This window comes from Phalangium opilio, unplaced genomic scaffold (genome assembly GCF_054372755.1).
Source record: "Phalangium opilio isolate 3A_F unplaced genomic scaffold, DU_Popi_V2 ptg000037l_1, whole genome shotgun sequence".
NCBI classification, from domain to species: Eukaryota; Metazoa; Arthropoda; class Arachnida; order Opiliones; family Phalangiidae; genus Phalangium; species Phalangium opilio.
This window is the reverse complement of record NW_028324160.1, coordinates 4,805,348-4,827,298: the sequence shown is the minus strand read 5'-3', so window position 1 is coordinate 4,827,298 and position 21,951 is coordinate 4,805,348.

Genomic DNA, 21,951 nt, shown 5'->3' with positions numbered 1-21,951 from the left:
ACGTTTCATTATGTGTTGAAGGGAGGGGCTCTATACAGGACTTACGAGGTTACCTCCCCCTTTTCAGAGAATTCTTCAGTCAAGGCTACAGAGGCACGTTTACTCACTCTCCATGTCAGCCACTAACAAAGGCACGCCCGGCTGTCACTCGCTATGGCAGCGCCCTAGAGGAAGTTTCTCGTAAATCACGTATACTGGGCTAGGAGTTGGACTGAAGTTTAATTATACATTTGAAGCGTTTAGAGAATAAATGTTTCGAATGCGGAGCAACGTGTATTGAAGGTTGTGAAACTCTTAAGGAATAGATGTTAGAATGGACTTTAATAGACCAATTCGGAAATTACACACAGATAAAATAACACGCAGGGGCGAGGCTGCCATCGGGGTAAACTGCTTCACGCCAAGAAGCACGGCTATATTGGGTCCCGAGCTCACGCCATGCAGGAGGCTATTGCCAACTCGCACTGCCTCTAGCGGAGCTTCTTAGAATCACGAGTTTACCCCGATGGCGGGCTTACCCCTTGAGTGTTGGCTTATGCCAAGGAAATTTCAAATTGGTCTATAATAATTTTTGATCGAATTCCAGTGACATAATATCTGAAATAGATGAAAATCGAAAATGAAGAATATACAAAAAGTGTTACAAATTATGGGGAATGGTTACAAGGGCCCTTCATTTAATACTACGCGTATGTTTATCAATCTCAGGGATTCTAAATGTAAGAGGGATCAGAAACGAGTGGCTCCGGCAGCGGTGTGCCATGCGCAGTTGAGCCGTGTTTCACCAGCTTTGGATTTGTTTTCAATTTGTCCTTGAAAGGGACCACTAGCCTTCGCCTCTACTAGTTAAAAGACCCCTCTGCCCGAGCCAGATGTTTAACTTTGGTTATATGTCCGCTTCCGATACCTCTTACATGTAGAATCCCTGATGTAATTCAAATTATTGAAGTATGTTTACGGTTATGACTACAATTATTCTTATGACAGAAATATATTTATGTGCTAAAGTTTTCTATACTTTCGAGCTTTATCGGTTTAGTGTTGAATTTGCTTAAATCCTGCACATTTGAAAATTAACAACTACCTCTTTAAACTTTCGTTGCCTTTTTTGCAATGATACATAAGATTGAATTTTGGAACGTAATATTTGACAAAAATAAAAAGCCCTACGTAATAGTAGAACGGTTGGTATTCGTGAAATTTACAGAAAATGTCTCTTTCGTATTGTGTTTTCAAGAAGGTAGGTTATTATGTTTTTTAACATTGTAACCGTAGGGTATACCAAGAATCGGACCAAATAATCGTAGTACTACTTTACAACTGCAACCTTAATGGTTTGTTTCAAATAGTATTTGAATTTATATATGTGAATTTTAGGCAGATTGTGGCGCAGAAATGTGTAAAAACACACAGAAGTAAATCTAATGAAGTTAATATTTACGGTGAAACAATTCAAGATGAATTAAGCATTGTGTATAATCTCGCAAAGTATTTTCCTAAACGTTATCGGAGACCATATAAAGTTGTAACTTTATTATATGCCTACTTAGGACAATTGTTGTTTTCCCCCAAAGAAAGAAGTAAAGATCATGTGTCAACTCAAAGTTCATAATTTAAGGATCTAGTTTCATTTTATTGGAAATAGTTTTAACATAAATCGAAAATGTGTGGCCGCTGTATTTTCTAAGTATGATGACCGCATTCGAACCAAAACAAAATAATGTTACTTAGCATTGGACATTATAGAAACATAGCTGCATATATTTTATAAATCGGGGTTATTTAACTTGGCATACTTGGAATAAAGAAAAAACAAAAAAATAAATGGGCTTATTGCACAAAACGACGTTTCAATAACGCGACCAATATCCTTGGTTTTCGTAGACATCTCGAATCCTATTAGGCATCGAGTTGTGGTAGGACTGGAATAACTCCACGTTTAATTTTAGATCTCGCCAAGCATTTTGCACAGCTTCCAGTAATTGTTCTGCATTTCTAACGTTGACATGGTCAACGTTTCGGACCATTTCCGCCCAGAGATTTTCTATCGGGTTCATGTCGCACCCTTTTGAAGGCCAGTTCATAACCTTTACGATACATTAACAGAAATAATGTAATGCTATTGTTAATTAAGCTGTGATAGAACATTTAACATCGGTGATAAGACACTTACCCTAAAACCGTGAGTCGCACTAAGCCTCTCCAGCGCTTCTGTGGCCAATCTTGCCGTATGTATTGGAGCGCGGTCGTGCATGAAGGTAAAGTTTCCGTCGGGAAACCTTTCCAATATGCTGGGCAAAGCGTCGTTTTCCAAGAGTTGGACATATCGTTGGGCATTGTTTCGTCCTTCGATATGAACCAAACATCCGGAATTCACCGCCGATAGCCAACCCCAAACCTTTACGGAAAATCGACCACTGCGTTGAACCTCGATGATGTAGGGCTCTCTGTAGCGCATGCCAACAGGTCTTCTAACCCATATCTTTAAAACGTCAAACATACTTGATTAATGGTGAGCGAGTGTAAAGTAATAAATACTCTAACGATAGGCTTTGTTACTCTATGTCTATCTCCTCATTCAACACACTTCCGAACTAATTAAAATTACCTGGCCATTATGTCCAACGACGAAACTCTTCTCATCCGTAAAGACCACGGTTTCCCACTGCTCCAGTGTCCAATTTAAATGCTCTTGAGCAAATTCGAACCTCGCTTGTCGGTTTGCCGCAGTCAACTTATCTTTTTGGCAAGCGACCCTTCCGTGCAGCCCTTGGCTTGCCAAGGCTCTTCCCACAGTTCTTACACTGGCTTGCAGCTCCAGTTCAGCTCTAACGAGCCTCGCGGTTAAAAAAGGTTGTGCCCTACTCGTCCGACCTATCAGACGGAGGTCTCTGTCCGTTAGGGCCCTTGGTCGTCCGGCTCTCTCCCTATCAGCTCCACCGTTAAATTCATTATTTCTTTGACGATCAATCCATGTAGCCACTGTGGTCGGTGAAACATTTAATTGCCGCGCTATTGCTCTATTGCAAAGACCTTGCTCATGAAGTTCAACAATTTGACGACGAATTAATACTCTATCAGCCATTTTAATTGTTCGGAGAATATGAAAATTAACTGATAAAAAGAGTGGTTTGCGGTCTCTTTTATATAGTAAACTTGGAATAGGTGAAAATATTTTTTCGTCGAGTGGAAGATAAAAATTAGTTTTTGGTTGAAAATAGACATTCTTAAAAACTTAATTTAACGATGGAGGTGATAGGCAAAGAATTGGACGACCAAAGATTTGACGTCCGAGAAGTTTTTTAAGCGTGATACTTGTGAGCAACTTCAAATAAGTTTAAAACCGTAAGATGAACTTTGGTGAGACAGGGTCTTCTTGAACGCTTCGCGTGGCACTTAAGAAACGTGAAGTTTATTTTCTCTAAAAGTCTAAAGAGGCTTCAATTTGGAACAGAGCAGGGTTGTTGATTTTTTTGATTTTTTCAAAAAAACAAAATAATTGATGTTTTTATGTAAATCGGATTTTTTTAATTTTAATTGATTTATTGTCTTTTTATTGAACTACTAGATAGTAAATTACCAACATGAAAAGTCTTGAGTCAAAACTAACCAAAAGGAAAATAATCATGACATTTAAGCAGCTATTGGATATTGTTGCTATTCAAATGCTTGTATAAAAAAACTAGCTTGACCGCTATTTCATTTCTTAGCCTATCCAACAAGACAAACTGAAGTTCTGGGAAAAACTTAAACTGAAATATAACAACACTATGATTGTTTTTAATTATAGGTCTTTTCTAGTTAAGTTTCTTCTCGAGTTTCTTAACCTACTTCTTGGAATCTTAGAAAACATTTTTTAAAAATAAAAATATATTCTTGATTTTAATCAAATGATTTTTTTTAAAAAAATCACTTGATTTAAATCAAACAACCCTGGAACAGAGAACACAAATTAGACACTCGAGCAGTTAGTGTAGACTTTACGAATGATAAACGTTTCATCGTCGGACACGATGGCCAGATAATTTTTTAGAGGATGGATGTGCACCAATTTATGCCCATCCACTCGAAAGGCTTAATGTGGTTTAGTAGGGTAAAAGTCTTAAAACGGAAGTTAAAGAATGCCATTTTTTAACACTCAAATAATAGAATTTATATGTTGCCTTTCATAATTTCTCTATTAGGTGATGAAATGATCTTCAAAAAGCTGCGATATCAAATTATGAATGGTTTTAGCATTTTTCAAATATTATAATTTTATTAAGCGCTATTATTGCTATTTTAGAGGAAACCTTTTCGTATGTAAATGTTGTAATAATATTGTAAAATATGTTTACCAAAAGTTCTACCGCTAAAAATGTTAAAAATCAATTTCTATTTATGTAAAAAGGCGGATCTCAGTCTCTTTTTCTTTCCAAGGGTTTTTATCCTACTTCCGGGTGTCATAGGAGCATGGATAAAGAATTCGCGTGAGGAAATTTGTTTTCACGCTATAGGATAGGCAACTCCCCTATTTCTGACGACAGCTTATTCTGTATAATCTGATTCAGCTTGGGTTGTCAGCACGCGCAAAGCTGGGTCTCTATGTAACGTAGCTTTGTGCGTGATGACAAGAGACGAAGAAAATAATGTTTCTCTGGATTTAAAATATCCGCGAGTTTTAGGTCAAATGTATGGGCGGAAATTCTAGTAGGCTTCGAAAAAAGTTGAAGTGCCTCGACTGTCGAGTGTCGACTTCATAGTCGAGCCAGTGACTTTTAAAATTTCAAGTAATACTAATTTAGACTATTAAGAAGGATGTTAGAGTTAGTATTATAAATATTTATTACGTTTCTAAATCTTTTGGGAATCTCAAGAAATAATTTTCGCTATTTTTAATAGCGCAACGTTCCTTGATAATGTTTGAAGGACCCACCAATTGATTACATACGACTATGCATGTATTTGAAACTAAAGCCTACAGGTCCGTGCATTTGAGATAAAAATCTCGCGGACATTTATAATCCTTTTTTTCTTCGTCTCTTGTCAGCACGCCGAAAGCTACATAACATAGAGACCTAGCTTTGCGCGTGCTAACAACCGAAGCTGAAAATAGAGTATATACAGAATAAGCTGCTGTCGGAGATAGGGGAGTTGCCTACCCTATAGCGTGAAAACAAATTTCCTCGCGCGCATTCTTTATCCAAAACAGAAGGTTGAAATTTGGCAAAGAGTTTCCTGAGACCCCGTGAATGGTATGAGTAATTCTAAAACTCCCACAAGTGTTCTTTCAGTGGTTGAACTTATTTCTCCCTTGAAATGAATAAAAGTCAACGAATTAATTAGAAATTGTCCAACGCCTGATCTATTGCAATACCGGATTGCTGAAGTGTTTCGGATTATATTGATAATGTATTTTTTCTATGATGGGAATAATTATCGGGGGGTTTTTCACTTTTCTCGGATAGGGTTAACAACCGAGGATTTTGTCTGGGGATGGGGGATTTTTTACAATTTCAGTAATGGGAGATTATGCCTGGGGTTCTTTGTCTTGGAAGTGTTCAGTCTGTATACCCATGTGAATCGATGAAACCTAAAAGTTATTTTTCAGTTCTAATATGTCAATCGAGATATTGAACAGGTTTTGAACACATTACCCGTTTTTATACGTATATCAATCCTGTATTGCGTTTTTTGCATAAGTAAATAAACCGTCGTAAGTATACTTATACAGAAATTAGTACTGGAAGACCAATAAATCAAGCCCATGTTCTACAATGCCCTATATACCATTTGTTACTCAAATTTCAATAACACTACTAATCTAAGACATCGAGTTTTTTTTACATTGGGAATTTCAATTTAAATCTTAAGGACGTATAGGAAAGGTCAGACACTTTTAGGCTTAACATCTATAAAACCATTCGTTATAATTTGAAAATATTCAAGATGTATTTTTTCCAAGTATTCATGATGCATTTTTTCTCTATATATTCACGAAGAATTTTTTTTCAAATATTCAAGATGGATTTTTCTAAATATTCAAGATGGATTTTTCTAAATATTCAAGATGGATTTTTCTAAATATTCAAGATGGATTTTTCTAAATATTCATGATAGATTTTTTTCTTAGTTATCATGAATGATTTTTCTAAATTTTCATGATTAAATTCTTGAAAATATTCATGATGAGATTCTTGAAAATGTTCCTGATCAAATTTTAAAAAATATTCATGATTAAATTTTAAAAAATATTCATGATTAAATTTTTCCAAATATTCATGATAAAATTCCTGAATATTTTCATTAGTGAATAAACGTAAATCGTAAGATCATCCCAACGTATGCAGGCACTTGTTTACCGTGATTATACACTTTGGCGTGGCTGATGAATTAAGTGATTGCCATGCTGCAAGCTTAAAAAACAAGGCAGCCTACCTACTCGGATATAAAATACAAAAGGTATTTTTTTCTCGTTTCATGAAGCTCAGCCCATATTATTATTATGATGAGGTTGATGACTGTGTAAATTCCAGTGAACTACTTACATGGTTTTTTATATACACATTAAAAATCCATTTCATTCATTTTTTGAAGACTACTTTTTTAAATACAACGTTCTATAATTAACCTTAGATTTAACCAAAAATATATGGCATTCTAAAAGTTAAAGAGATAGTTGTCTAATTTCAAAAGTGGTGGAAAAATTAATCTTCCAAACAAAAGGAGGAGTATTCGAATATCAATATTTTCATGTCATTAGAACAAGTGAGTCTTTTTAATTTAAATAATATAATAATTCGAACCATTATCTTCGGAGATTACCATCCATTTCACAATGAGGATTAATATTGGCATCCTTCTTCAAGAATTTGTCGTTGTTACATTCTTCTCTAATTCATGTCATCGTGAATATTCATTCCCGATTCTCCGCTACATTTCCATGGTAGACACGTCACCTATTCTGCAAACTGGAGTTCTGCCACGATATTTATTCTCCAAGCACTCAAAACATTTCCTTACAAAATCCAACCAAACATATTTATACCGAAAAGACACCAAAACATTATTTACCGAAATGACACAAAAACATTAATCATCGAAAACCGACCCACCCAGAAGCTACACAAAATATTTTATTCTTTAAGAGCTTAAAACATTTACTACAGAAAAGCCACAGAAGAATTCAACCCAAAACGCAAACTTCGCGCATTATAGAATATTTGGAAAATTTTTAATGTCGAAAATCCTTCCACTTTAGCAATCACAACTTGCTTATTTTTCCAAATTCACTACCCTGCACACAAATCCAAAATTTCTACTTTCCAAAGCGCCATCCAAAACCTTTATTTCTAAGCTGGAACCCTATTGTCCTTTTAAAATCGAGACCCTATCGGCAATTAACTAATAAATCGCCACATTACTGAACGTAATTCTTAAAACCACATCTCTATAATTTCAGAGTAAAACTATGCTATGGCTTGAACATCCTGTTTTTCTGATGGTAATGTTTTACTACTGAGCTAAGTTGATATAGAACAAATAAATAATCGTTAGGCTTATTTGCTATTGTTTTGAACGTCACGTTTTTTGTCATAACTTTTGATTATCTGAACCGATTTACAATTTGAAAACAGTTTCGGATTCTACGTGACAAGGCGCGTGCAACGATAGAATTATTGATCCATTTGAAGCATTATTTCGTAACGTCATTATCGGGGGCTTTACTATTTCCGCTATGGCTAACGCCCTATTAGCGCCACAGTGTCATTTGTAATTTTACAATAATCTTGAGAAGGCAACCTATCTAGAAAGTCCTATTTTGTTACTCTAGCTCAAATAGGAACAAAATGGCAGCCAAATGAAAATGTCCAGAAACTTTTGTCGGGGACTGTACATAATTTTAGTAACAAACCATTGCTGTTCTAAATTTTAATAACGTTGAAGCAACTTATTGTTCAAAAAAGTTTTTTAGCGAATTCATATCTGTTAGGAACTTCTATTGTGTTGATGAACTTGAAGGCAAGGCTGGCCAAGCCTTTATATAATTATGCAGGGAAACCAAATAATTGACATGTATTGTTTGGCTTGACGTTCTATAGACACTCGCTCAACCAATACGAAGGTTATTTCTTTGATATCTTTGTTTTTTTAATCCAAAGTCGCTCTCATTCTTTGAACACGCCAGTCTAAAGTGTCTGTTGTTTCTGCATAGAAGTTGAATATTTATATTTCTTGATCTGTCTATCGAAGTCTTGTGGTGTTGTTTTTTGTAATGATGATGATCATATTTTAGCTGTGTAGTTTTAAACTTTAAATTTACTGGTAAAGGCTATGATGAATTATCTTTCTGTTGAAGCTTAGCAGTTGGCACGTGTTGATACGATACGCATGTAGTTGTACGAAATTAGTCTTTAAATTATGTTTCAAACTTGAAAATATGCATCGCTCGTAGCATGTAAGTCGAAATAATTTTATTCTTCGTTATATTAGTTATCTAAAGGGGCGGAGGGGGAGTAGGCAAAGAAAACTTTACCATTTACTGGCTATTATATGTTCATTTAAATATGAGATTTTGAGGGTCAATTTTTTAAATTTTGTCAGGCAACTCTTAGCTTTAAGTTTGAAAACAGTGCTGCTAGAACATGACAATTATTGTTTTGCGCGTGGGTTACCAAAGGGACAATGAAAAGGTTATAAAATTTTGAAGAAAAAAAATTATTCCAAAAGGCTTTGCAAATTCTACCCCTGTTGGTTTTAATCAATGCCACCCGTCACTCAGACTACTCCAGCTGGTGAGAAACACATAGAGAATATGCAAAACTTCCTGGAATATTAATTGAAAAAAAATGTTTTAGTTATTTTATTTACACGGGTAATGTAATATATATATATATTTTTTGGTAACCGCAATTGGGGAAATAATTCTCAAACTTTATAAAAACAAATTATCCAACAATAGTGGGATATTAGTTAGTGGGACAAATTAATAAGTTCATATGGCTATTAAATACTTTAAAATAAATTTTTGAAAGTGGTATTAGATTGGGTCGGGTACACATTATTGATAAGTTATACAAAGAAAAGGTTATATTAATAAATAATATTTAAACACAAAATCTTCGCTACAGGGGTTGAAATTAAAACAGTATAATATTAGATTAAATTAATTTAGTTTATAAAACCTCGTGGACTTTTTTTGGAACGGTTTGAAATTGTTAATGCAAAAAAAATTATGAGCGTCTTAATGTAAAAAAAAAATATATAGCGTGCTTAAAAGAGAAAAATGGTAGTTGCGAAACTGATATTTAGAGAACTCTTCGAATATATTAATTTTAATCAGTATTTATTTAAAATTTGTGTACGAGTGTCTAAATCTCAGTTCCAAAAATCTGTTCAATGTTAACTAATAATATGAGTTTGTCTCAATAGTAACACCAGCTTATTAAAGAATTATATTTAATCACATAGCATTACCAACAGGGGCTACGTTTTTAACTTGTTTTTATATAAAATACCATTGGGGCAAAACAAAACCCTTCACTAGAAAATTTAAAAATTAATTCAAGAATCATCGCCTTTTTTCGAAACAATAGCATGGCCCTACAATCCTCCTTCCTCTCCCATTCACGGTTATTATAGTCTGGGCAACTTCAAAATTTATCTCGAACCATTGTAAACCTTTAACTTGCTCGAGAATTAACAATTTTACCTAATCATAAATTACTTTAAAGGGAATATGAAACTATTAGTATATCTTTGACAGATATGATGCTCCTTTCTGGTACGAATATTGAAATTTTAAGCTTTACCCGGGGTAAATTTGATATGGATTCTTCAATCACGTTAGATCCTTTAATGTGTCTGGACTTTTTCCAAGAGCAGAACAGTGACGTCAGTCAAGTTACTGACGAATCTCTCCCTTTTTCTGATTATTGCATCACTGACCTCTTACCAGCCGTTGTCTTTTCTCACAAAGTTCACATAATGTCCCTCGGCCAACGATTGACCTTTATGAATAATCACCCCTTCAGTTTTAAAAAGCATCTTGCTCAAAGTGACATTTTGATTTTCAAAACTTGATATTTTGGTCGAAATCTTAACGGGACGACCATCTTTGTAATCGCCACGGAGAAGACACAAAAATACGTACTTCCCGCTGGATATCAATACATCACGCTCTTGTATTTTTGGGTTGTTACAAAATACGCATGGCACCTCTGTTAGTCTCATCCTTTTTTCTAGAGATATCCAATCAATTTTATCTCGGTTTTCTAGTGGAAAATTGAAAATGTTGCTTTAAACAATATTCTCCGAATTTTGTTCAACTTGACATTTGGGGCATTTGGTAAAGTTTCGCGACTTTGACCAAAAAAGATCTTTTAGAGCCTTAGAGTAATTGGCTTCCATTTCTTGACTTAGTGTCGTCAAGAGCACCATCAAAAATTCACTGGCGTCTTGTTGATCGTTTTGCGTAAAATGATTTCCGACAGCCATTCTCAGTTCCAACCCTTTACGACTGAAACTTCCTTGAGAACTCTCGATGTCGTTTATCGTGTCATGGAGGCAACGTAAAACTGGTTTTTCAACGAATGATCCATTGTAAGATTTAACCAATTCTCTTAATTCCGGCACTAATAAGAGTAGTTGCAAAACGCTATTAGAATAGCACGTTACTTGATCATCGTTAGCTAAACCTTTCAAGGGAAAACTATCCAAACTCTGTTGGGCTTTCCTTTTCTTCTTCTGTGTCTCTTCACATCTCACTTCCTCGCCTTCTAAAAGGCTTTTAGATAGTGTAGGCGCACTTCTTTTCCCACCTCTACTTTCTTTCGACTCCGTTATTTCCAAAAGAGGCAGATCTGGCCTATATTTTTTGCGAAGCCTGTTATATTCCATTATGGCTCGTCCATCCGCCTTAATTTTAGTCGGATCGAACTGTAATAGATGGAGTCGGGCTAAGGACGTCACTCTCGATAAAGCGACGTACGCCATGCCCGTTCCAAAAAAATTCGGACCCAAATCCATAATGGCGCATTTTAAACTCATGCCTTGGCTTTTGTGTATCGTAATTACGTATGCCAGGATGACGGGAAACTGGGAGCGCTTAACGTAAATGTTTGTCATGAGCAAAAATTTGACGCAAATTTTCTCAACTAAAAAGTCAGTGTTAGCGTTGTCGTTGTCGTTATTCGGTTCGCGATCTACTCTGAGAAAAATACCAACAACGTTTCCTTGTTCGTCCTTCTTGAATCCAGTTACGAAACCCATCGTACCATTTACAACGCCTTTTTCAAAACTGATATTCCTTCTGACCATTATACGGCAGCCAACGCAAAGAATTAACTCGCTCTCCAAACCGCCCGTTTTGGAGTTTGTACGGTTCGTTTTCTAGCCCTTGCAGTCTCCTGAGAATGTTCTTATTCATTTTTCTGCCATAGTCAGCGAGTCTATCCTGGCAAGGAATGACTTCAACTTTCTCGCCGTTTTTTCGCAGCATTTCGCCGTTGAATTTTTCGCACATGGCTAATTTAGGCATCAAACAAATTGGGCGAAACCCTTCATTGGACAGTTTAATGAAAAGGTCCATAGCCACCTCGATGTTTTTTCCTCGAGCAACCAATCTACTTTCTAAGGTTGCAACATCAGCTTTAGAAATATTTCCAATTCTAACTCTGCTTAAAATGTCGCCGTAACTTTGGTCGTTGGCTTGTCTAACATTTTGCGTTAGTTCATCGTATTTAAAAAACTTCCAAAGATCACTTCCTCCGATGCAATTGAATCTAAGTCTGGCTTCTTCGGTAGTGATTTTGATAAACGCGGGATTTCCTTGAACCGGAGGCAATTGGAAAAAGTCTCCCAAAACAAGGATAAATACAACTCCACCAAATGGTTGGTTCATTTCCCAAAATTCGTTCAGCCTCAAGTGAACGTGAGTCAGTAACACCGACGAGACCATGGAAATTTCATCAATAATTAACAGTTTTAAATTTCCCAAAGTTTCTTTCATAATGCTCATATTGTCAGAACTTAGGGAATGGTATTCGGCAATACGCCCATGATCTACCGGCAACATTAGTAATCTGTGTAATGTTACGCCATTAACATTCAACGCTGCCAAACCCGTTGGCGCGGCAATTGCCACGCTAGCAGGATTTTGAAAGCGTCGCCTTACTGCGTTGGCGAGAGTGTCGATAAGAAACGATTTGCCAGTGCCACCAGGTCCCGACACAAAAAGGCACTTGTTTCCAGATTTTTCTCCCTCTTGGGAGAAGTGATCCATGATGTGATCATATATTCGCCTTTGATCCGAGTTTAGTAACGCCACATTGTCATCATCAGTCTCGAAATTGATTTCCATGGCAGCTTCCACATCAGGCATCGCGTGTTCAGTTTCGATAACAATTTCTTTCCCTTGTAGCGCATTTTCATCGTCTTCACTTTCGGCCTCCGATACTATGGTTTCTAGCTCTTTCGCCTTTTTAGAAGCCTTCCGTTTCTTTTCAACTTCTTTGGAAACCGACAGCTTCTCGTGATATTCTCTCATGTCTTTTAACACCGAAAGCGAGTTTTCGAAAGCATCGGCGTATGTTTCAAAATCGCCCAATAGCTCAGTTTCGTCACGCCACGGTTTGAAGAGGATCAGTAGAGCGTGACAATACTGTTCTTTCTCCTCCATCGGGTCGTGAATAAAGTGCTCTATTATGTACGGCTTAATTCTCTTTCTCATGAAACCCAGATTGTTTTTCAACTGGATGACATTCGCATTTTTCTCGACACCCTCGGAGCGCATGGCATAATCGTAAAACTGACCAAATTCCCGCAAACTAAGATTTTCCAAGCTGTCGGGACGATTCGGATACTTGTCGTCGACGAACCCTTTTTGGCAAGTGTCCTTGCTTTCGGGGTCAGTTTCCCTCAAACGAGCGAGTTCCTTGTAACCTTTCAAAATTCTCGATCGGTTTTCTTTCAAGTTAGTGTTTATAAATTTAGTGCTGTCAGACTTGTTGTAAAGGTCTTGGCCCAGCATCATATCGAGAGCTTCATAAATTCCTATTTGCTTGCACGTCAAAGATTTCAATCTATAGGCAAATAATTTTTTGGACAAACTTTCGTTGCCTAACTCGGCAAAAGTTTGGTCCATGTCAGCCCGGTCTCCCTTTGTCACGTAAGCCGTAACATAGTTTGCCACTATTTCCGATTTGTCAGCGACAAATTGCAAATCCATGTTGGCTTTGGAAGCCAATAGTAGCGTTGGATTATAATCATTTATTAATTCTTCGTGCTGTTTTCTCGGCAAGTCGTACAACCGTTTCTGCACCTTTTTCATCTTACGGTGACGAGTAACTGATCTAACGGAATTCATAGTCGCTACGTTTGTTACGTTACGAGGGAAACCGTAACGACACACTCTCGATCCTTTTTTAGAATTTTTCACCTTCTTGTAACAACTGGAGGTGCATTTGTGAAATTGAATTTTTTTACCAGCCGGTGCAATTCTGGACTTATCGATGCGCTTGGCATCGAACACGTGACGTGTTTTTGCACGTAATCCAAAATAGTCTCGGGCGAAGAAGTTCCAATCTTTGGAGCGTCCTTGGCCCACAAAAGCATGTGGTAGTGAGGTAAACCACGAGATTGGTATTCAACCCGCCAAAAATGATGTTCTATCATGCCAAGAACTGGATTTTGCTTACACAAAACAAAGTTGTTTAGCAGCGACCTCACTTTGTTGTGAAAGTGCAAATTTACGCTAAGCGGATCCAAATTCAACAATTCAGCCACCGTCATCGACTCTATTCCTGGAACGTCTGAATTCACTTTTCTCAAGTGATCGTGCAGTTCCATATCATCGTATTCGGCTGGATTAAAAGTTAAAAGCCAGGTGGGAGGACCAAATTCCCGAATCATCGCTAAAACGTTTCTAAGAACTTTATACCAGTAGTCCTTAGTTCCTCGAATATGATCCAAGAAAGTAGCTAAATTACTCTCAAGTTCTTTATCGCCAGATTCAACGCGACTGAGCAAATTTTCAACCCCAATAGGCATGGGTTTTTTTACACGAAGAACGTAGTTCAAACTGCTAGAAATCGCTTTCATTTACCATTCTTGATAAGAATGGAACAGATAGGCGTAATCTCGTCTAAAAATTGGACTCTTGTTCAAAAAACGGGATAAACGATACTCGGTTTCCGTTATTTTCCCAAATGGTCTATCATCGTGCTTGCCAAAGCGACCCTTAGGGAACAAATGAACAAAGCTCATGTATTCCAAGTTTTTGTCCCAAGTGCTAACTGGCTCGGCTTCGACGCGCTTCATTTGGTAAGCGCCCAGTAAATCTTTCGGTGGTTGAACGTTCACTGGATGAATAGAGTAATGATCGTACAGATCATTGGCTTCACCCTCAGATAGTTTTCGCAACAAAGCCTCGGGCTGTGTTAAAATTTTGTAGGCGTTGCCTGGTGCAAGCCTAGACTGATTTTCATCCTGCTCCTGTATGTTCGAAGCATTTTGGTCACCTTGGACGTCGTGACTACTATCCGCTGGCCCTTCTGTTTGAAGCGCAGCGGAAGCGCGTGTCAAGGCATCAGATCCATCATTAATTAACGCAAGTGGATCTGTTAGGCTCAGTAATTCTTCGGGAGTCAATGAATTTCCATTTCCATCAATTTCTTGCGTGCCACAAATATATTCCTCATTCATTGTCGAAATATCAATGTCTTTGTAAAAAGGGTTTATCTTTTTCAGCACACTGAATGCTTTCAACACTTTTTCGAGGCAAACAACCTGCTGCCAAACCTTTTTGTCCGCAGTGGGAACGCCGTTCACCAAGATATGCAGTTCGTGATTTTTGGGCAACGTCTTGGGAATCATCTTCAAATTTTTTTCCACTGGAATTGGAAGATAAATTACTCTTCCCTTTAAAGCTTTGACCGTACCAAACTTAACGTTGGAATTGGTTTTAGTGCCTAACCGCACCACAGTGTGGAAGGCCTTCACAAGTTGAATTAAAACTTTCTCGAACATGTTTAAATTGGTGACATCTGGCGGAGGATTTTCAACTGCCAAGTTGTTCAGAAAACATCTAATGGGAACTTTACCCTTTCCCAAATCCGTAGCGCAGTAACGACATAGAAGCGTGTCCGCTTCTCTAGCGTCCGAATTATTCATTATCCAGCCAGCTCTTAAAATCAGATAGGCCTCGTTCTCAAAAACAGCACTGTTTACTAGTTTTTCTACTGCTCTTAAATCAGATTTTTTCAATAATCTTAAACAGCAGTCGCAGGGCGTGTCGTGAAACTCGTTGGTGTTTAGCATTGCCCGAGCGAATTGATTCTCGTAAAGACTCAAGATTTCACTTTCATCGAGACTCGGCCGAGGAGCGTTAACGCTTCCTTCAGGAGCATCGTTTTGTTCCTTATTTAATTTTTTGCCACGTGTAGCAAGGGTTTTCCTTAATTCCGCCATGACATTCGTCACAGACTCGTAATCACCACGTTCAATTTCAGTTGAAATTTTAGTTAGCGCGTTAAGCAACGCTTTGATGTGATAAATATTATTCAGAATATTTCTAATTCCCGAATAGTGAGGAGCCAGTTCAGCGAAAGCACGCAAATAACTTTGGCACTCTTCGTTATCAGCGCAGTAAGCAGTGTGTCCTAGGAACGGAACTATTTTCACCATTACTTCGGCTCCATCTGGTGGTATAAACACGTTTAATTTTTTGCAAAATTCTTTTCTTAATTCGCAAAGGTCCAAATCAGAGTCAAAAATTTTAGTCAAAGATTTTTCATTCGCATTTGCAACTGTGTTTACGAAAGCTAGTACTTTTGCAATGGCTCGAGTTCGAACATTACAAATATCACTGCATTCCCAATAGACAGTTTTGTTTTTGGTTTCAATAAACCCACCTTCATTGATCACAAAATTTGCTTTTGGATTCTTCTCTTCAGTTTCAACAATGTAGAAAAGATTCGTAACATCTCCCGATTCATTAACTTGTAAAACTAGTTCAACATTACTAGTTGCGTTATTGTTTTTCATGTCAACGATATTTCCCATTTCGTCAACAAACAATTCTTTAGTCGAACTGGTAGCACGGTCTCTCAGAACTTTTCGTACACGACCATCAGAATCCAATTGAAAAATTTTGCCGTAATGTGACTCATCGTCATTTTTCAATATTTTACCATTATTTCCAATCGGATAATAGGTAGTTTCATGGAAATAGGCCTCTTTCATGCTACTGTGAAGCCTTTTCCCACCCACAACTTCCGTCAAATTGTCACAAGTGACTGACCCAATTTCTTTGATTTTTTTGACAAAATCCTTAAATTCACTAACAATTCTCGTTACTTGGGCGTGGTAAACTGAATATAATTGCCTTTTGAAATGCAATATTCTACCAGCTAGCACTTGGCATTTTAGCTTGTGAGAGATAGACTTCGTGCGTTGTTTTTTAGTCTCACCGTTGTCTTTCAGTTAGACGTTTGACCAGAAACCTTTTATAGCTTTCAGCTATAATTTTTTTGTTTTTCGTTTTGAAAATTCCCGCATTGAGAAGCTTTTTCGCAAAACCAAACTTATCTTGTTTAGTGGGTTTCATATATATTTTTTTATTTTTTGATTGGGAACCCACATTAGTAGTGCCACCACGTGGTTTAGTCCAATTTGTTTTTTTCGCAATACCAAGGCCAGATTTACGAGCAACTTGAGTAATTGCGTTTTTTTCCTTGAAGTACTCCTTGTGTTTCAGGTAGTACTTTTTAAAGTGAAGCTGATTATTTTGCTTCTTTTGCAAAGCTTTCCTCTCAGTTTCCAATTTCCACTTAGCTTCTGTTCTAATTTTTCGCATTAGAAGGATATTTTTTTCCGCTTAGCTTGTTTTCGAGTAACCATTTTAAATAGTCAAGAATGGCTGTCACAATAATGTATTTAATAATATATTGCTACGGGTTTTGCGAATATGTTTGTTACACCCAGCAGTTAACAAGGAACTTTTTAAGAACTCTTTGAATTGGCAAAGGTACACACAGAACCCTTTAAATTTGCAAAGGTACACAAAGAAACCCTTGAATTTGCAAAGGTACACAAAGAAACCCTTGAATTTGCAAAGGTACACAAAGAAACCCTTGAATTTGCAAAGGTACACAAAGAAACTCTTGAATTTGCAAAGGTACACAAAGAAGAACCCTTGAATTTGCAAAGGTACACAAACAAACCCTTGAATTTGCAAAGGTACACAAAGAAGAACCCTTTGAATTTGCAAAGGTACACAAAGAAACCCTAGAATTTGCAAAGGTACACAAAGAAGAACCCTTTGAAATTGCAAAGGTACACAAAGAAGAACCCTTTGAAATTGCAAAGGTACACAAAGAACCCTTTGCAAAACACTCAGATTTCAATAATGAAGGTAATAATGAAATGTGAGTAATAAAAAATAGGTTTATCATTATCTTTAACAAAAGGAAAATTGGAAAGAAAAAAATAATTGAGCACAAACGATGTATGAAGTTGGTTTAAATAACCAACTTATTAACCCATAAAATACTTCTAAATATAATTTGAAGTAATAGATATAATTAAATACAGGTTTTTAATAGAGGAATACGAACCTTAAGCCTGGCTTCGGAAAGTTGCCGCCTAAAAGTGAACTTTGAAGAGGGCAAGGTTCGTAAGGGCACAGCCCACTCGATCACGCAAGTCCGTGCAACTTGCGTGATCGAGTGGGGTGTGGTAAGGGTGAAAAGCCGAAAAAAAGTGAACTTTAAAGAGGGGGAAGGGGCCCTATTAAAAATCAAAATGGCGGCTGTATGTAAGGAAGTTTTACTAGTTAAACCTTGGTTAAACCTATCACATAAGGGTAGTTTTTAGGTTTAAACGGGCAAAATTATAATTACATTTATATCATGGAATTGAACGTTGGTGAACAAACGTTTATTCTCCTTTTGGAGAAAATTTTGGAGTATATAGAGTTTGTAGAAAGTGGCAGAAAGAGATGTTAGTGGAAAGAGCCCAAGTCTTAAAGTATAAGTATGCAGTCATGATAAAAGGGAAGAAAACGGTTTAAAAATTAAAGCAATTTGCTTGAAAACAATGACATGAGGTGAGATGTTTGTTTGAATATTTTTGGAAATTTCAAAACATGCTCCTGCAAATCTGTGTTTTATATCAGGATTGGTTATAAACCCAGATTTCCCATTCATGGGGGCTTCACCTGATAACAAAATTTCTTGCGAATGCTGCGATCTTGGATTATTAGAAATCAAATGCCCTTATTCAGTAAGAGAAATAAAAATAGAAGAGTATGCAACTACGAAATCTTCATGCTTGGAATATTGTTAACAAACGAAGAAGTATAAACTGTCCTCTAGTTACGCTTACTATTATCAAGTACAAACCCAAATGATGATCCGTGATAGAAGTTATTGTGATTTTTGTCATTTGGACACTGAATGAAGTCAAAATTGAAAGAATTTTACCTGACTCTGAACTTTGGAAAGAAATAATTCAAAAATGTACAAAAATGTTTTACAAGTGCATATTATTAGAATTGGTTTGTAAGCATTTTAGAAAAAATGTTTTCTGTAATGGCATTAGAGAAATTCCAGTGAGCTCTCTAGCCACAATTGTAAAAATCTGGTCAATAAAAAGTATTGTTATTGCGGTAAAAGGGAAGAGGGGAGAATGATAGCTTGTGATAACGAGAACTGTGATAGAAATAGTTTCATAATAACTTTCATTACATATCTTTTACAAAGGTCCCAAGTACAAAATATTGGTATTGTCCAGACTATTCTAAAAACCAACCCTAAACACGAGGTAGAGGTAGACTAGGAAAGAAAAAGTGATAAAACTTAATTAGTGATATTTTTTATTCCTTCCACCTTAATTGCGCAATAAAAACTTAAAATTTGCAAAAATATACTATGAACATCGTAAATCTAATCAAATGGTACTACAGAATTGATGGAAGGCAAGTATAATAAACGGTCCTCGTTTCATTTGATTGAATGAATTCTTCATCCATTCTGTATTTTTTGAAGTCTTCATAAAAATTTATATCTTCTATGGTTAGATCAGTTTGAGTTTCGGCAGTTTTGTATGTATTATTATTATTATTGCTTGTCTGACTCGATGCCTCCACCATTTCAACATTAGCTTGAACAGATGCATTTAAAAAAAGTGGTACGCATTGACAAGCAACTTCAGCTCTTCCAGAATCTTCAATACTGTCTTCAAGAATCTTCAATACTGTCTTCAAGAATCTTCAATACTGTCTTCAAGAATCTTCAATACTGTCTTCAAGAATCTTCAATACTGTCTTCAAGAATGCTTATTTCCATAATCATAGAATCATCTAGACTGTCTACCGTTAACACAGACTCATCTTGACTATCTTCCGTTAACACAGAAACGAAGAGATCATTTCCCAATGATGACATTGACATCGCATTTTCACTTTTTGATTCCAATTCTCTCTTCTTCTTAGAACGCTCTAAATACCGCTTATGTAAATCTAGTCTAGATTTTGGAGATCTTAAGCTTTGCACACTTCTATATCCCAGGAAAAGTGATGGAACCCAATCAGGGTGCGTCTCATCTTCCAAATTTGATGGTTTTCCTAAATTAAAATACATTGCATTAATGAAAAAATTTTAAAACTTGTACCATTTCTTTAATTTTACCTGAAATAAAATGACGACTACATATTCTATGCCATTTCTGTATTAGATCAAAAGTTGAAAATTTTTTTTCAAGATGAACGGCGTTAACCCAAGCCTGCCTTCTTTTACGCGAAAGTTCTTCAATATAAGGCCCATATTTCTTATTTACACCAGGAAAGGAGTAAAACGAAATCCCCTTATCTTTTTCCGTGCGACTTTTACATTTAAAAACCGAACAATAAACCATTTTTAACTAAAATATTAAAATTGCTAAGCTGTGCCACTCTATGAGGATTTCAAAGGAAAACTCATTTGTCGTCTGCTACGTCAGACTCACTCAGAATCTGGCAGCCCGAAACCGGAAATAAGCACAGGACAGTGGACGAATTATTGGCAGCACTGTAAAGCATCATTATTAAAATAATTCATAACGGTCAAAAAAGTTGAACAAACCTCATCTGTAAGTACCATGCTAATATTTTTAAATTTTATTAATACTTTTAGGCTAAAATATTTTAAGGACTTGAATGTTTAATAATATAAGCTAGTTTATTTAAAATTGTATTGTGAGCAAAATAATCAATGTTAAAATATTAAATTCGTGAATTTTTTGTTAGAAAATGTCAGGTACCACTTTTAATGGACCCGTGACTGGCGTCACCTTTAATGTTTATAGTAACGGAGGTCGAGGTGGTCGCGGAGGTAGAGGTGGACGGCGGGGCGAGTCTAAAAAACCTTATTGGCGCGGCAAGCCGAGAACATGTTATAAGTGCAAAAAACCGGGCCATTACATTCGAGATTGCCCGGAAATGAAGGGTAACAGAATTTTTTAAATTATCTGTCCTGGTATATTTTTTGTAACATCCTGTATTTTTAAGAAGGAATTGAACAAACTAAAACGGATTTTGTAAATTTGGCCACAGATGTGGCCAATTTGACCCTGGATGTGGCTTCGGCCGAAAAAGAAGTGGCTTTGAATGGAAAAGTAGCGGCTCCTGCCGATATAGAAGCGGCTGCGGCCGAAAAAGAGGTGGCCACAAATCAAAACACATTGGTGAACAAGGTGGTAGAAGAGATGGAGATGGACAATGAAGGGGAGACAAGTGTCTAAAAATGTTAAATTTAAAAAAAAAACTTAAAATATTTTATTCCAGTGAAAAAAAAAACTTAACTAAAAACATATTAAAAATGTAATAAAATAAGCAATATTTAAAATTGTAATAAAATATAAAATAAATAATATTTAAAATGTAATAAAATAAAAAAATTTAAAATGTAAAAAAATATTTAAAATATATTAAAATAGACAAAAACAATTAAAAATGTATTAAAATAAGCAATATTTAAAAATGTAATGAAATAAACAAAAATGTTCAAAATGTAATAAAATAATCCAAAAAAAAACCAAAAATGTATTAAAATAAACCTAAAATATATAATATCTATAATAAAAAAAGAATATGTTATGAATTGGTTTTTTGTGAACTTCATTTATCTCTTAAAAAAATAGTTTTAGGTTATATAGAGCAATGGCAGTATTACGAAGGCAAACGTCATACCCGTCTATCTCTGATCTCAAATACTTGCAGCAAGCCAGGAAATTAAATGGTATGAATCCTCCACGCCTGTAAACAATGTATACGGTTGCAGTTGTGTCGAAATGAGAGCAATTAAATATGTGTCTTTGATATCTAGCTCTGATAATTTCAGAAACTTAATCAGAAGTAGTGTTATGTATTTAACCAGAATTTATTGTATTGAAATTTACTAATAATTATTTAATTAAAAAAATTGTAATACTATTTTTTGTTTTAAATTTTACAAATAAAATTACTTCCAAAATAAAACGTGTTTTTAATGATTTACAAAGCTGTGGAGCCTAACAATCCTTGTATATTTTTTAACACAATAAATCATATCAGTACTTATTCAAAACAGTAAACATAGGGCAAAGGTTATATTGTATTATAAATAGCCAGTGGGATTGATTTTAGTTATATCGCAATTAGAGCTCGACATTTTCTATCCATTATCCACAAATTAGTAATTAATTTGAATTAAAATAGGTGGATATCTTTTATTAATTCGGAAATAAAAATAATTTTAGAAGAAAATTTATTATTTACTTTGTGTATGTAATATTCAGCATTAATTTCACTAAGGCAATAAACTAATTACCTACGAGGAATTCACTAGTATATTATATAAAAAAGGACTTGGTTTGCCCAAGCCTGAAAAACCAAACGATTAGAAGTTTTTTTTTTCCAGTTGACTGAAGCGCGGATATTTTATTTTTCTGTATAAT